Source organism: Lissotriton vulgaris, chromosome 7 (genome assembly GCF_964263255.1).
Source record: "Lissotriton vulgaris chromosome 7, aLisVul1.2, whole genome shotgun sequence".
NCBI lineage: Eukaryota > Metazoa > Chordata > Amphibia > Caudata > Salamandridae > Lissotriton > Lissotriton vulgaris.
Window position 1 is genome coordinate 311,281,999 of NC_141695.1, and position 17,945 is coordinate 311,299,943.

The 17,945-nt window shown below is 45.4% G+C and overlaps 2 protein-coding genes across 2 annotated transcripts in view; one reads left to right on the forward strand and one right to left on the reverse strand.

Annotated features, from left to right (window-relative positions):
* NOSIP (nitric oxide synthase interacting protein) overlaps nt 1–17,945 on the reverse strand; it is a 415,999-nt gene that overhangs the window by 337,567 nt on the left and 60,487 nt on the right. The gene's annotated exons all lie outside the window — the stretch shown is intronic.
* PRRG2 (proline rich and Gla domain 2) overlaps nt 1–17,945 on the forward strand; it is a 231,254-nt gene that overhangs the window by 149,021 nt on the left and 64,288 nt on the right. The gene's annotated exons all lie outside the window — the stretch shown is intronic.

The following is a 17,945-nucleotide window of genomic DNA, read 5'->3' on the forward strand; positions in this document are numbered from 1 at the left end:
AGTTTGTGTAGGAGAGGGAGGGACAGGGTCCTGCGGGGTGCACTGGTAACCAGGCGAGCCGCCGTATTCTGTACCACTTGGAGGGTCTGCAAGGCTGACTCTTTGGTGGACATCAAAAGAGTGTTGCTGAAATCCAGGCGACTAAGTACCAGGGCATGTATGAGGGTTTTCCGGGTTGAAGGGGGGAGAAAATGGAAGACTTTGCGCAACAGGCTGATGGCGTGGAAACAGGAGCGTTTGGTGGATGCTATGTGTTCGTCCATGTTCAGATTGTTGTCGACCAGGACTCCTAAATTTTTTACCTCTGGTTTGGGAGAGGGTGCCGTTCCAAGTTCTTCCGGCCACCAACTCGGGGACCAGCTGGTGACCGCGTCAGTGAACAGCATGATTTCAGTTTTAGCGGTATTGAGCTGTAGGAAATTGTGGCTCATCCACAAAGTGAACTTAAGGATGCCTTCTGAAAAGATTTCTTGGATGTTGGGAGTGTTTTTGTCATAAGCCAGAAGCAGTTGTGTGCCGTCTGCATAGGAAATCGGGATGAACCGATCTTCCTAAGCAGTACGGCCAGGCAGACAATGTATATATTAAAAAGGGTGGGGCTGAGGCAAGAGCCCTGTGGTCCCAGATTGACAGTATGAGATCCATCCTTGAGAAAGTCTGTTAGCCATTCTAAGGCAGTGACTTGATGCCTATAGATTGTAATCTGTTTAAGAGGATCTGGTGTGAGATGGTATCGAAAGTGGCGGATAGGTCGAGCAGTATGAGGATTACTGCTCGGCCAGCATCCGCCTGCATTCTAATGTCGTCCACAACATTAACCAGGGCCAATTCTGTTCTGTCACGGAGGCGGAAGCCCGACTGGGAGTAATCCAGACAGCTGGAGGTCTCAACAAAAGCTGAGAGGTGTCTGTTGATATGCTTTTCAAGAAGTTTACTGTGCAAAGGGAGCAGTGAGATGGGACGGTAGTTGGTGATGACATCGTTTTTTTCTAATTTGCATTACTTGTGCATCCTTCCATTCTATCGGAATTTTTCCCTCTGTAATCGATCTGTTAAGAACAGCGCCGAGGGGTTCTGCCAGATCGGCTGCGAGGGTTTTAGCAATTTTAGCGGGGATGAGGTCATTGGGGGAGCCTGACTTAGCCGATTTAAGAAGGGTTTCTGTTTCTAATGTTGTGAGCAGGGGAAATTCTTTAAGGAAGATCTGGGTGGGTGGATAAGGACTGTCAGTTGGCAGATCTGTCATGTGATTGCAGGGGGTGGAAATTTTGGTATAGATATCCTCAATCTTCTGAGTCAGATGATTGGCAATGTTGTTGCAAAGAGTTTGGGACGGTTCATCCTCAGGGTTACACAGTGCTTAATTTGTAAAATATGAAGTGCAGGTGCTCACATTTTTTGAGGGAGGCCACACCCACTTTACCGGCTCCACCCACTTCATCTACTGGCTCCACCCACTTACTCTATTGGCTGTACCCACATCCTCAACTGGCACTTCGGAAAGCCAGATGTAATACCCAGTGATTCCATGATATATAGGGGGGTCATGTCTTTAAAAATAAACATACTGGGTCATGTCCATCAAATATCCAGGTGCATTAGGCTTACACAGTCATCATATGCACTATAACATCTCCAAATTCACTGCACACGCACTGCAATGCACATGGCTGCGACATAATCTATCCTGCAAACATAGGTAGTGTACGGTAGTAGGTGGTGTTCTCCACAGAGCTGAAGGTGGGATAGTGGTGTGTATGCGCTGCTGCTTTAATAATAGGGTTCCTCTTAAGTGGTTGTTTTTGGCACCCTCGAGCAAAGGGGCGAGAGGGACTCCTGCTTTGACTGGGGTGCAGTGTGCTGTGAATGAGGGAGGGCTGAGAGAGTTGCTTTCAGGGCTGGAAAGACAGAAACTTCCTGAAAGCAGCATCCCAGCCACCATTGGAACAGGGTTACTAACCCCTTCCAATATAGTAGCTCAGCCCCTCCTAGATTCTTATTATGCACAGAGCTAACGGTTAGTCTATTAAATCAAACCAAATAAATGTTTTTGTACAGCAGGAATGCTGAACTCACAAATTGGAACATGCTCTCTGAAGTGATGAAGAAAAAAGTGGCTATGAAAAATAAAATATTTGCATAGGATGACATAATGAGACCAGTTTATGGGTCATGTACAGGACAGATCAAAAGGATTCTTCAAGTTAGCATACCTGGGGGTTATGATTTTTCGAGGTCTTCAGAGGTATTAATATGTGAATGGAGCCCCTGTCTCAGTAGGACTCTGAAAGCTCTTTCTTGTTGATCACTTAAGGTCAAGCACCCTTTGAACTGTGCAGGCAGACAAAACAATCATTTGCAATGCAATAGGTCTCACATTTACGTAAGTTTAAGCTATTGGTAGTGTAAATGACAATGCGTTTTATTTATGTTTTAAAAACCAAACCATACATAAAAGGCATTGTCATTTACATGCCTATAGCTCGAATTCGCATAAATGCAAGACCTGTTGCATTGCAAATTAATTGTTGTTTGGAGTATTTTGGCTGATATGGTGTTCTTTCTACAATAAAACATGGCGGATCAGGTAACAAGCCAAAGAGCGTAAAGTGTGATTAGAAAAGAAAGAAGCAGGACGAGTTTGTTATTTAATAGGGTGAAAGTAATATCATTATGCATATTCCATTTGAACAAGTGAAACAGGCATTCGAACAAGTGAAACAAGTGAGTAAAAAAAAAAAAACATGAGTGAAACTACAACTTAACAGCCTGAAAATTAAAATGAATTACAACAGTTTATAAAATAAAACCACTTACCACCAGATTGGGTAACTTGATAGACCATGAGTCAGTCTACACACAAACAGTGCACATTAAAAAAAGGCCATCTGAAGAGTGTTTTTAAAGCAGCTAGGGAGAACACAGCAAGAGGAGATGAGGTAGCAGGGGCACGGAAGACACGAGACGAAAACAAAGCAGTATTAAGCAGTGACTTGGAAGGCACTAACAGTCTTGTTAAATTACTTATGGATTGAACATCGGGTTCTCATTTTAATCACGCCATTATCCACAATATGTTTGTTTGTCACTTCGTGTTTTCTGTCAATGGGAAACCTGCAATATGTCCTTTAAGTGGATCGATAAAAAGATTACATAAACATATTAAAACTAAAACTTTTTTTTATCTGAAAGGAAATTCGCACTGCGATGTTGTGGGCCCTAAGGTGACATTGCAGGGAAAACAAGGCAGACAATGAAGTGCTCAGTGTAACTGGAGCGCTGGAGAGGTATGTCTAGCTGAAGATGATCATCAATCATCATGGCATGGACGGCAGGCGCATGGTGGCTACTCTACATCGCACTTGCTACTACACTACTTGTTTAGTTAACCAACTTCCTGCTTACATCTACTTAAACTTAGGGTTTGTTTGTTGACGTGGTGGGCCGGGCGGCTGGCCTGGATTACTAAAAAAAGTTTGCATTCGAAATAAAATGCATTCTTTTGTTTATATTATTGTGCTAACATTTTAAGGCCAGAGGTGAACTACTACCGCAGACGCACGCAGACAATGTGCCAGGTAGGTGCCCATTCTACAGTAGACTAGCATACTCTTTCAAGGAGTGGGGGGTGTAGGATCAATGGAACGTTGGGGGAGAGGGGAGGGGGCCGGGGACCGGATGGGTCATCAGTCAGTCAGTGTTCGAAAATACAGCAAAGCCAGAAGAACGTAGACACGTAGTGACTGCAGAAAGTGCACTGCGGTGCGTGCGTTAACTGAAAAATAAGGGCACACTGGGCCAGGCAGGCCTGCAGTGCAGTGCCTGCCTCACCTTGTGCTGCAGCTGTTGCCTGTGTAGTATGGCCCCACTACTACTGCTGCCTGCGATCCTCAACCAACGTAGTTGTCGGTCGTCGCTGGAGACTTAAGTTTAACGGCCATTGATTGAAGTACTAGAATTGATTTTTAAAAAACGTAATCCTGTGCCTGCGGCCCCAGCCAGGCCCTGCCCAGTGCCAGCCCTGCCTGCCTCGCCTCACCTGCCTGCGGAAGCGCAGCTCTGCTCATCATGAGGATTATTTATTTCGGCCGGCGCCGGCCTACCCCCAGGGCAGGCCATCTTGTCCAGGTGCTGCTCGTAGCAGTGGTAGGTAGACCAATCCTGAGCGCTCGGATGCGCTCCCAACTCCGAGTCCAGCAACTTTGGGCGGCGAATACCAGATACTCGCCGAGGGCCAGGGAGAGGTGCGGGTATGCTGGGGCGGGCAGAGAAAATGCGCGTGCAATGCATTAAATTGCATGCAATCTGCGCACGCGTCGCTTCCTCTGGCGCGCACAGCCCCAACCCCCTCAGCAAAGCCCTGCCCAGTGCCCTGCCCTGGCCCCTGCAATTGCAACAACACTCAACAGTGTCCCGCCCACTGGGGCCCTGATCCGCGCCGCGGCCTGGAAGAGAGAGAGTAAACGGGGAGCAGCAGGCACGTGACGTCACCGACACAGCAGTAAGTACTGCCAGTGCATGCATGATCATCGAAGTGAATGAAATTAATCAACAAGTTTGGCACAACAGCAGTAGCACAGCAGCGTCACGCAGCCACGCTCTCTGTGTGTGCCAGAGTCACCAGTCAGTGCGCAGTGACACGCACGAGTCACGACTCTTAAAAAATTAAATTCTGAGGCAGGAGGACAGGTGCACTTAATGCCGCGTGATAGACCCGGCCCCCATAATTAAGTGCCGGTGCTGAGCACCGGCAGGCTCCGGCTCAAATTAAGCCCTGGGGTTACAGGCTTTGGGGTTGGTGAGGGAGTTCAGAATCTGAAATAAGGTTTTGGAAGTGTTGTCAGCTTGCTCAAGTTGAGTTGCTATATGCTTTTTGCGGGAGGATCTTACGTTTTCATGGTATTTTTCTAACATCTCTTTAAACTTTTCCCTGTTTTGTTGTTCTTTGGTATGGCGCCATATGCGTTCCAGTGACTTGCATTTGCTTTTTTCTGCTCTGAGCTCTGGTGAGTACCAGGGGACCTGGGGACGGCGAGCAGTGGTGGAGGATTTTTTCGCAGGTATGGTGGCGTCTAAAGTGAGTCTAATGGCATCGTGAAAGGCTTTAAGGTGTTCCTCTACTGTATTGCCAGGGGGTTGAAGGGGGGTGGTGAATGCTTCTCGAAAGAGCGTTGGAGTGAGTTTGTGCCATTGTCTAAAGATGCGCGTGGCTGGTCTTTGATTTAAGATAGTCTCACTGGGGCCCACTAAGTCAAAAGTGATTATATAGTGATCTGTCCAAGTCAGAGGAAGCGTGTGTTTGTAGATTAGGTCATGAGAGTTGGAAAGCACTTGGTCCAAAGTGTGGCCAGCTCTGTGTGAGAGTGCATCATTTTTCTTTGAGGAAGTGTGAGGCCTCTGGGTCAAGGGGGTTTTCGCTGTGGACATTGAAGTCACCCAGAAGGATACGTTTATTTGAAGAGAATACGTGGGGGGTGGGGGAGGGGGGGCAATTATCTCCAGGAGGAGTGAAATGGAATTGGCGATGGGACCTGGGGGACGATAAACAAGAGCGCCATTCCAGCTTAATTGCGCATGAAGATCTAGTCTGAATATGATCACTTCTAAGTTGTCGCTAATGTGTTGATCTAGCACAGTGGCTTTTATGGGGTCTTTGTATATAATAGCCGTATAATAGAGTAAACCATTGACCTAGAGAAAGCCAATCTTACTTAACATATTGAGATCTAAGACGTGACCAGTCTGGCGCTAATTGACCTACAGTTCTTTGATAGCTCGTAATGTTGTATAAAAAGGAGAGGTTCGTGAAATGTCTTGATTTGACACGTGCTGGCCGTTCATTTCTTGGTTCTCTTCTGTGCACAGCGATGGGCAATTCTCAGTCAGCTTATGTTAAGCGTTTTCATACGCCTCCCTCATTTTGTTTATAACACTTACTCACCAAACACATATTCAAACCTTTCTTAAATATGTTTCCTTGCTGTCATTGGTGTCTCTGGGGATATTCTGCCGAAAGATCTATTAAAGTTGAAAACTGATCTGCCCCCAGCTCATTGTCTGCCCTGTATAAAATAAAAAATAAGCAGGACACCTACTTGAAAACACTACTAACAATAATATAAGCTCTGAAAAAAGTATCAATATTTCTAAATGCTGCAGATTGCGCAGTTTTACATAAAGGTACCAAAAGCAAAATGCGTGAGTGTTATGACTGTTAAAGCCAAGTAACATATTTTCAAGACTTGGTTTGAGTTTGGAAGCAGAAACATTCTGTAGCAGTCACTGGCCCTGCGGCAAGGAAAGCAGGGAGGTGCAGGTGCAAGGAGTAAGCAACAGAAGCAAGCAATGATAATGAAAAAATGATGACATGGGTATGGAAAAATAAAGAACCTCAATGCAAGCGTGTCACCAGCAGGACACAAATAAAGGCCAATTAATCAGGTCTTGGCACATGCCCCATAAAAAGGAAAAAACACACATGAAAAGGAAGTGAGTTTTTGCATGTGATGACCAATAAGGAGCAGGGAACAAAAAGTGAGGAAGAAGCCAACCAATGGTAGGTAGTGGACAAAATGGGCGTAGGAACTGTGGGGGACCTGGGGGATATATCCCCCCCCAGATTTTGGAGTGGGGGCGACACGGGGGACAAGGGGACAAAAGAATTTCCCCTCTCCCTTCTGTTATGCACAGGACCATTAGCGCGCGAAAGCGCTACCTAATGGCCCTGTACTTGACATGTGATTCACCTGCCTGCAGTCAGAGGCCACCCGCCCTCTGCCCTTTGTTATTCTGCCGTAAGGCTTGGCCAGTCTGGGAAGGGCAGAGAAGGGAAAAAAACTCTTGTCTCTTTTCCGTCATTCCCAGAGAAGGCACGGGCAGTGTCCGCTTCTCCTGCTCAGCCTCTGGTAGCTTCCCTCCTCCCCCCTCTCTCTCCTTATTCCTCCATCTCTTTCTGTCGCTGTCTCGCTTATCTTTATGTGCGGATTTCAAAAGACAGCTGTTACATACTCTCTCTCGCCTCTCCTTTTCTTTATTTGTTCCCCCGTGAAATGGATCCAAAAATGAGCAGAACACTTTAGCTGAAAATGTCCTAATTTTCTGACCGGGTTCTATTCCAAAGTACAACCTCGGGATGGAGAGAACAAAGTATCAAAATAAGAAAAATTATTAAATAACCAAATAAAGCAATACAGAGTGGTCAGCAGATAGGCCAGATTGTTATTTACACCCATGCACCTTAGCGCTGCTTTACAGAGTTTTCCAGTGAAGCGATACTTTCTTTTTATCTTCTTTCTTTGAACAACATTGTTTTCCCAGGGTGGGGAAGTGCACCATTCATAAAGGGACTGCAATACCTGGTTGAGGGCTGGACTGGAAAACGTTTAATATGAGAGTTTTCAACTGTTTTAATTATTTTAGCCTATAAAATGTGTACCACAGCTCTGTGTTGAGGGATTTGGTCTTTTTTAAACCAACATGCTTACCAAACTGCTTATATTTTATAATGATATAAGCAATGGACATTGAAACAGCCCTTCCTAGCCCTGTAGTCATGTCCAGAACATTTCAGGCAAAATCACTTTCTGATTTCTGAATAATGAGTTTAAAACATTTAAGGTAACCTTGTTGTTCCTGCTTACATTTCACATGCTTTGCTCATCCTTGCATTCAGTGTTTGCTTTTTACAGGGTGTTGTTACTTTTTTTCAGGCAGCATTTTACTCTTGTCCAATGCATAATTTGAATTGAGTCTCAGCACAATTGGGTTGTAGCTGAAGGCAGTGCGAGTTTAATCCAGTGTGGCAGTATGGTGTTCAATGGGGGACAGGATGTGGCACTCTGGCCAGAGCTGCCAAATTTGGAACTGGCGCACTATTTTCAGCCTTCATGACCAGTCCACCAGTCCACACTCCTGACAGAGCTCATTCCGATGCTACACCTTAGAAGGCCCGATAGACCTTAGAAGCCCTGGTGTCTTAGCACCAGCAGGTTGACCCTAACGGTGGCAAGTGTGGGTTAACCTTGCAGGCCTGTCCACCACAATCCATGCAGTTCATCTCCAGTCTTGCGAGCAGGCATACGAAGAAGCACACACTAGAGCGACAGTGACTCTGTCACTGAGGTCACAAGACCCTTGAGGCCAGTCCACCTTGTCATTGGTACCTCCATTGGACTTTTTCAGCACTAGTAGTGCAACTTACCAGGGGTTGGTAATGTTGGATGTGCATGCACATTAACCTCAGGGGGTGATTATAATGGTGGTGGGACTGCCACATCACCGCATCATTGACAGTCCCACCACCATTGATGACTGTATTACTGCCCAGCATATTCCAATGGCGGGCGGTTCCCTGGCACTCGGAGAGACCGATCGCCACACACACTTCTCCCTTCCATTTGGAAGGGAGAAGGCTAGGATCCTTGTGTCTTGCAGAAAGGAGAGAAAAGGGTGTATCTGCTCTTCAGGAAGGATATACAATGCAGAAAGGGCCGGAATAGCCACTCTGGCATTTACTTTGTGGGCTGCAAGCTAATGATGCTTAATTTAAGTTGGTGTTTGCAGGTGAGGCGAACTGTATTCTTTGTTAGAGACCAGTACATTATTTAAACCATCAGACTGTAAAACAAGAAGGGAAAGGCATCAAGAGTTGTTGGCAGAGGGAGGAGGGGAAATATGGAAAACAGAGAATAAGGAATAAGCAAAGATGAGAAAGAACCTGGAAGAGTGAGATAATGTGGAGGGAGAGTATGTTGGTGGATGAAGGAGGCAGGAGATGAAATCAGATAGACTGCCTTGGTATTCAACAACCCAGCTCTGACACAGATTCCCTCACTACCACCCTTTAATAGTGCTGCCCAAGTCTCCATACCTACTCTCTCAGAAGCATTCAATTAGTTATATAGCGCCACTCATACCAGTGCAGGGTATCAACACTTTACATCATTCACACTACACAGAGGCAGTCAATCATAGGTGTGTGAATCTGTGTATAGGAAATGTTAAATAAAACTACAGGGTGTAGGAGTCACATGTCATCCATACTTGTAGACAGTATTGTTTAAGAGTGTTTGGTCTGGATTTTGGAAAGTGGGTTAATAGTAGGGGCAAATGTATATCTGTCCCCGGCAATAAGGACACTACCTCCATATATAGCTCCATACCAGTCTTTGAAAATTATTCTCATGCTCAACCCTTGCTAGCTTGGCTGTTAGCAGGTATGTAAAGCATTTAAAAACACCAATTCAGTAAATAATTAAGACACAACACAATAAAAATCCAACACCAATTTATGAAATTAAAAAATATTTTTTTCTTTAAAATGAAAAAAATCCAATGCAGGGAAGCGAGAATATGACTTTTAACATTTTTTGCACGATATAGCACATAGAAACTTATATCCCCTTTTGGTACATCTGGTCATGCTGCACCTGCTCAAAGTCAAAGTTTCAGGCTGACCACGATGAAGCCCTGCAGGGGCTACTCCTTGCGGTAGGTCTCGGTCAAAGTTTTTACCTTCTGACTTAAACTTTTCTGAAGCTTTTCTTCACGGGGTCCGTCGAAGCTCTCAGCCACCCCTGATTCGGTGAGGGTTCGCCAGCTTGCCTTGCAACGAACTCCCAGTCAAACTTATGGAAGTCCAACCTGCGGAGCTTTCCAGTGGTACGAGCTAGGTATGCAGGCTGGCACACAGTTGATGGTGGGTGGCTTGGCTCTCCTGGTTGGCCCGGTCACCTTTTCTAAGTTCAGAATTAAAAATGTTTGCAGAGCTTTTTCTTGCAGGGTCCCTCAATGCTTTTCACTAGGCCAGATTCAGTGAGGGTTCGCCAGCTTGGGTTTCTACCTACGCCCAATCAAACTCTGGAAGTCAGACCCCTGGAGCTTTTCAGCCGGAAGAACCTGGGCGGCAGGCCAACTCATGGTTGATGGTTGTCGGCTTGGCTGGTCAGAGTGAGTCGGTCCACTTATAGAGCTTTTTACCAAAGTTGCTCCAAACTTCTCCAAACCTCTGGAACGTCTTTCTGAAGTTTTCCAAAGGGTCTCAAAGTGTCCAAAACTTACTCCACGGGTCTGGAATCTCCAAGATGGTCCTTGAAATGGACTTCAGTTACCACAATCCACTTGGACAAAACCCTTTCAAATTCACTGGTAGTTCTCCAGGCTGGGGATTCTTGGTGGGCCAGGTTAGCTCTGTTAACCTTCAGCTTGCAGGGAGTCCACTCTTTAGTCCTTTTGAAGCAAGGTAGTCCATAGGACTGTAATTCCATATTGTGGAACCGGCACAATCTTCAGTCCAGAGCCTGGTTGGTTCAAATCAAACTCCTCAGCAGGGACCCTTCTTCTCCCAAGTTTGAAGCAGCATCATCTGAGAGGCTTTGTCCCTTTCAGATACTTATTCCAAGTTCTCTGGGTCAAGAAGGAGGACACTCCTGTCCAATGAGGTGCAGGGCAATGCTCCAGGGTATGAACACATCCTCTAAAGTGGGGCATTATTTTCCTAAGAGAGCATAATTTCTCAAATTCATCATGGCTGATTTTCCAGCAGAGGGAGCAGAACTAACTCAATCAGCCTACAGGATGGCTTCATATACCTAGGTCCCCTCCCCTTACATCTGGGAATTCCTCCTTAATCCCCCCATACAGCTGTGGGAGAGGTGTAAATGAAAGTGATTTTTCCAGCTTGTCTCCTTCTCTTGAAGAGCATTGTTTACTACCACTTCCCCTGGCTCTGGCGTTCCTATGCCCAGCAACCTCTACTCTCAGACAGGCCACCTAACTCCAGGAGTCATTTATCACCTCTTCAAACAGCCAGTCCAATCCATTTACCTCTGACAAATCAAGGCAGGGCACTAGAATTGAATTTTCGCTAATAACACCCAGGAGACGCTGTGTACATATAGCTGCGGAAAGTTACAAAAGCAGTTGTGCAGACGCCCGATCACTATACCCGGAAAAGGGGGTGGTGATGGACAGAGTCTCTGAATTAAGCAGAACACTCCTACCCAGTCAACAGATCAGGGCTTGATCCAGCACCGTTTTTTAGCTCACCGCACCATCCCAGCTCAGAACCTGGCTACATGCAAATTAGTCTGTCCCTGGCCCAGTGCATCATGGGAACAGGGCAGACCAAACTACCAAGCCAATTCTTTTACTGGAAAGGAAACAAGCTTCCGGGGACCGGTTTCTGGCATTACAGCCGTCTTCGGCCCGGCTTGCTTGAATCCTGATGGTGCAGTGAGCAAGGGACTCGCATCTGAGCATACCGTTCCACGCTTATGGTGGACAAAACGATTCAGAAAAGGGGGTGGAGATGGACAGATGGACAGAGCCTCTGAATTATTCAAGCAAGCCGGGCCGAAGACGGCTGTAATGCCAGAAACCGGTACCCGGAAGCTTGTTTCCTTTCCAGTAAAAGAATTGGCTTGGTAGTTTGGTCTGCCCTGTTCCCATGATGCACTGGGCCAGGGACAGACTGATTTGAATGTAGCCAGGTTCTGAGCTGGGATGGTGCAGTGAGCTAAAAAACGGTGGTGGATCAAGCCCTGATCTGTTGACTGGGTAGGAGTGCTCTGCTTTATTCAGATGCTCTGTCCATCACCACCCCCTTTTATGAATAGTTTTGTCCACCACAAGCGTGGAAGGGTATGCTCAGACATGAGTCCCTTGCTCACTGCACCATCAGGATTCAAACAAGCCGGGCCGAAGACGGCTGTAATGCCAGAAACCGGTTCCCGGAAGCTTGTTTCCTTTCCAGTAAAAGAATTGGCTTGGTAGTTTGGTCTGCCCTTTTCCCATGATGCACTGGGCCAGGGACAGACTGATTTGCATGTAGCCAGGTTCTGAGCTGGGATGGTGCAGTGAGCTAAAAAACGGTGATGGATCAAGCCCGGATCTGTTGACTGGGTAGGAGTGCTCTGCTTTATTCAGATGCTCTGTCCATCACCACCCCCTTTTCTGAATTGATCACTATATCCGGCAAGTGATGGCTTGGGGAGGCTAAATAATGGCCAAAAAGTTTGCCAATACTATTATCTCATGGAGCAAGTAGCGGGACCCTTGTAACTTGCAGCGGGTAGCTCAAACACTGCACCGAGATCGTGCCACGCAGTCAAGCATTCAAGGCAACGAGAGCAGGCTAGTAATTGAGGTAATGGAGACCATATTCAATGAAGGCGCAGTGCTTGCATGATCTCTGCTTAATGAACCTTAATGCATCTTCCAGACTTTGTCAACAAGTGAGCTAGTGAATAATGAAGACAACGCTGTGTGTTCCTTGCGCTAGAACCTGCGCGAGACTCTGAATCGACTCCCGAAGCCTGCTCGAAGCTACCTCTGCCGAACAAGGCCCCGGTGGTGGAGTCGGCTGACAGGAGGCTCTTACAAAATGGCGGCTAATGTTGTAACACCCTTAAGGCTAAACACGAGAGCTGACTAACTGCGCAATACTAGTCACTCGTCTCCTGACCAGACCTGCCTATCTGGTGCATAAAACGAGTACTGCAGGGTTCTGCATGTGCTACTATGACTCGTAAGGACACTGTTTGATGCTGTAACGCTAAGAAACACTAGTGAATTGGGGCCTGATAACATACAAGAGTGATATAGAACCAAACATCTTCCCATCGCCTTGTCCTTAAAATGGGGGATAAAGAAAACGGGAAGACTTCTAAGCGCCTGAAAGCAGATCCACCATTGCCGCTCTCACCTTTCAAAGGGAAGAAAGAATTTGGCGAGGCTATGGAACTCATTCTAAGCAGGCTAGAGGAAGTCAAGGATCTGGCCAAATCCACTAAAGAGGAAGTAGTTGCGGTCAGACAAGACATTAGAGATATCAACTCTAGGCTGGCAGAAACTGAGAGTAGAATAAGTAAGTTGGAGGACACTGAAAACAAAACCTGCGGATCTATTAAAAATCTCACCCTGTGCTCTGACCACCTCTCCAGAAAACTGACGGAATTGGAAGATAGAAACAGGAGGGGGAACCTGAGAATTTTTGGTATTCCAGAGAATTCGGAAGACTCCCATGGCACATGCGTAGCCTTTCTCGAGCAATAGTTTACACAGGCCACGAACGTCACTTTTGCCCAGCCACTGGAGTTCAACAGGGTGCACAGAGTTCCCGGGAGACTAACAAAAGATCAAAAAGGCCCAAGAGCGATTATATGTAAACCCCTGAGGTTCCAGCACGTCGAACAAATTCTTACATTTGTCCGTAAACATAACCATGTTTTATGGAAAGGGCACAAAATATACATATCGCAAGACTATAGTAAAGAGACTATGGATATCAGGAAAGCATTCCTTGCGTTGAGACCGCAACTGAAATCATTGGGTCACCAATATGGGTTCATTGGCCCAGCGAAATTTAAAGTGACAATTAATGGTGCAACCCATGTTTTCTCTGACCCACAAAAGCTCAGACGCCTAATATATAACCAAGACGACGGAAGCATGGAAATTACCTCACCGGAGCTGGTGGGGGCGACTGCACTTGATTACAAGTGATTACCTGCCACTGGAATCTTAGAACTCTAACTAACACTGACTCTACGCTATCCTCATGCGCTCTGGTCTCCAGTTGCCAGATATCAGTTGCATATATCCTACACACAGTTGTCTTCATCCTGTGTTCTGGTCCTTTAACTCTGATCACTATCTGCTATGCCTAAGCTACTGTGTTCACATTGTGATTCTCCATTGCTAAACAGTATGCTCGGTTCTTCGCTCGTTGCGTAATGCTCTAAAGTTTATATGAACGTTGCAAATCTTATTGACTTAAAGTATGGTTTGTCTGCAGGTTGGTCAGATATACCTGACACATATAAGTGGTTTGTCTAAGCAGTCTGTTGACAAGTTCAAAGGTTGGACCCTTGATGAGGCTCTTTAAGGGTCCCTTTTGCTTCTCTCATGTTCAGAAATGTATGTGCAGTTCCTAAAAGTAATTTGATTCAGTGAGTTGCTTGGAGGCGATCTCGTGGTCGTTCCCGAGTCGCCATGTTCGTTTTCTACATTTGGGGTGGGAAGGGAGGGTTGAGGGAGAGGGTGGGGGTTGGGGGGAGGGCCCAGGGACAGGGGATGGGAATGTTGTGTGTTGCTTTCTTTTACACTCTTTATTTTTTGCGATACTTTTTGCTGTGTTTCACGAATCTACGAGTGCTTTTGCATACTCTAATGCCAGTATCTACGCATTAATACAGATGCTCTGCGCACAACTAATCAACCTACTAATACAGTTCGGACTACCTCACGTAGCTATTGTTGTTGTGGTCTTGTCTACGGAAATCAAGACCGGTACCCTACTCCCACTATGGGGCTCCTTAGTTGCAATGTATCATAGGCTGCTGGGTTCAATCTCTTCTCCCACAAGATCTGCCTGTACTGCATGATGGCGGCCTCCATTGACACACCTATAGGGACAACGAGAGTAGGAAATCTTAAAATTCTCTCATTAAATGTGAAAGGCTTAAATCATCCGGTTAAAAGACAGAAAATATTAGACTACCCTCGCAGACAGAAAGGAGACATAGCCTTACTACAGGAAACAAAGCTAGAGACTAAACACTTCCATACACTACGTAACAAATTCTACACGGAATTTGTGGGATCTGAGGCCATTGCTAAGAAAAACGGGGTCGTAATACTAATCGCAAAAAAGGCCAACATAGATATAGTTTCTTCCTCAGTGGATTCAAAAGGTAGATGGGTTACGGCGAAATTAATTAAAGATGACACAGAATTTTACATTACAAACGTATATGCCCCTAACTCATACGAGCCTTTCTTCTGGTCAGGATTAACAAAGCAACTGGAAACCATTCCGGACACAGCGACCCATATCCTTGCTGGTGATTTCAACCTCCCGCTAGATCCCACCCTGGACAGGGATTCTAACTGTAATTTCCGACCCAACAAAGCCCATAAAGACTTCACCAGGCTCTGCACCAGATTTAACATGATAGATACATGGAGATTACAAAACCCCGCTGGTAGGGACTTTTCTTTTACTCCCCACCACATGATTCTTTCTCTAGAATCGATTACTTATTCATTACCAAAAATGCTATAGCCAGGATTGAGGACACAAGTATTGAACCAAGGGTGGTCTCAGACCACTCATGTGTCTCGCTCACTATAACAAATGTAAAACCAATGTTACGGCTGTCAATGTGGCGACTTAATGACACCATCCTTAATGATGGGAAAAGAAGGGACACCATAGAAACGGCCATTAAAGAATATTTGATAGTCAATAAAAAGGGTGACACCACTGATTCCATTAGATGGGAGGCTCTAAAGAGTACCATTAGGGGCCTCTTAATAAAAATAACGTCTGCTGCAAATAGGAATAACAATGCTGCTCTACTAAAACTAGAAGAAGACATCTCACAACTCCAAACTGAGTATCTAAAAGATAGATCTGCTGTAACGCTTAATAAATGAACAAACCAAAAGTATACTTACAATAAACTGATAAGTGAAAGAGCAGGAGTCTGGTTGGACAGAAGAAAGAGGCTTAAAATCTGCGAGTCTAACAGGGCAGGGAAGGGTTTCGCCGCATACCTTAAATTTAAAATACAAAAAAAAATCAACTCCCTGATGGACGACAAAGGAGTACCCAATTCAGACCCCCTCAAAATTGTGGAATTGTTTAAAGAATTCTATGAGAAACTTTATGCCAAAAATAACAATGTAGAAAAAGAGAGGGTGGGACACTACCTCACTAAGTGTGATCTACCAGAACTTTCCACGGTGGAGCGAGAGACCCTTAATAAACCGATTTCTGAGTCGGAGGTCTCAAGTGCGATCAAATCACTTAAATGTGGGAGGGCTCCAGGACCTGACGGGTTTACAGCAAGGTTTTATAAATGTTTCTCTGACTCACTCACGTCACCAATATTAAACATGTTCCATGAAATAGGCGAGACGGGGGAAGTGACAGGAACACTAGCTGAAGCAGTCATAGCCGTTATCCCTAAAGAAGGGAAAGATCCTAAGCTCCCAAAGAATTATAGACCTATCTCGCTAATTAATCTAGACTGTAAGCTTCTGGCCTCAATATTGGTTAAACGAATACAGAAAGTCCTTCCTACCCTAATACACCCCTCACAAGCCGGCTTCCTTAAAAACAGGCTATCAAGTGACAATACTAGAATCCTAGCACATGTTATTGAAAAGGCAAAATTTCTATCCACACCTACTACAGCGGTAACACTTGATGCAGAGAAAGCATTTGATAAAGTAGACTGGTCATATCTAGAGGCTTTCCTGCACAAGTTTGGCTTGGGTCCATTTTTCATCAAAATGGTAATGTCACTATATGCCTGCCCTACGGCGAAGGTAAGAGCGGGAGGGGCCTTTTCGTCACCATTTAAACTACAACAAGGGACTAGGCAAGGCTGCCCCTTGTCCCCTTCTCTGTTCCTATTGGGGATTGAGCCTTTTCTTTATCAAATCAGCAACAATGATAACATTCCAGGGATTCCCTTTAATGACTGAATTTTAAAACTCACAGCTTATGCAGATGATGTCTTAGTGCTCACGGAACGAGCTGAAGAAGCGATTCCTGCCCTGCTATCCACCATACAGGAGTTTTCCGATGTTTGCTACTCCTTGAATAAAAACAAGACTGAGGTCTAGCTGTTGAATAATATGGGTAGTAACGACATACTAGGCGATTCCGGGCTTACCTGGCAACCCAAGAGCTTTAAGTACTTGGGTTTAGACTTCGAAAAAGACCTAATCACGACCCTAAAAAATAAACCAACTTCTTGATGGATGGTCTCCAAAATATCTATCGTGGTGGGGAAGGGCAGAAACACTAAAAATGATGATTACTCCCCTAATTAATTACTTGGCAAGTATGCTCCCAATAAATTTTTCGGAAGACTTTCTACAAAAGATAAACACATTATTTAGTACTTTCTTATGGCAAGGGAAGAAACCCAGGGTGGCTATGAAAAAACTACAATTGGTTAAGTTACAAGGTGGCCTAGGCCTTCCCAATTTTACGAATTACCAAACTGCCTTTTTGTGCAAACAGGGGGTATACTGGTTTATTGAAAACTCAAGTTACACCCCACTATGGATTGAAATAGAGAAATCCATCATAGGCAATGCCCCTCTTCCGACGATACTCACCATGGACCTCTCACACCTCACACATTCCAAGTACATTATGCTTAACACTAGAAGAGCACTCCTTAGATTAGACCAAACACATAAAACTGGCCTGCAGATAAAAAAAGACGACCTCATCATCCCTATGGCATAACCCAAACATCCAAATCTACGGGAAATCACCCTTCTGGGATCACTGGTCAGCTAGCGGCATCAACATGGTCTCAGACTTGTACAAGGGCCACTACCACTACCGTACTCTACGATGCAAGCTAAATATAGCCTTCAACCAATAGACTTTTACGCTTTTCTGAAATTAAAATCGGCCTCTTCCACCCGCTCGTTTGCACCCTCAGACCCTTGGCTGAAATCAACACTCCCACGCCTACAATATACAGGTCACTTTGTCTCGAAAGCTTATAAAATTCTTTTACCAACGCTAGGAAAAGCCCATAGAAGGAACGAAGTTAAATGGGAAGAGGAACCTAATAATACGGGAATAGACCTTGACTGGGATAAAATTCATGCTTCAACTCTTACACATAAAGTCTCTCCGATTCTCTCACAAACAAAGTACATGCTGATCGAGGATGAGCCTGTCTGCAGTATTGTGGATGGTTTGAAGTCTGCTCAGTAGTTGTGAGGTGATGCCCGCGTAGAGGGAACTTCCACAGTCCAGGCGGCTGGTGATGAGGGCTTGGGTAGACTCTGTACGAATCTTGCCCAGTAGTCTTGAACATTTTCAGCAAAAATATGCCTTTACTTTTATTGTGTTACTAAATTGTGTCTGAATGATTCTGGGTCACTAGGTGGTGCTCAATTTCGTGAGC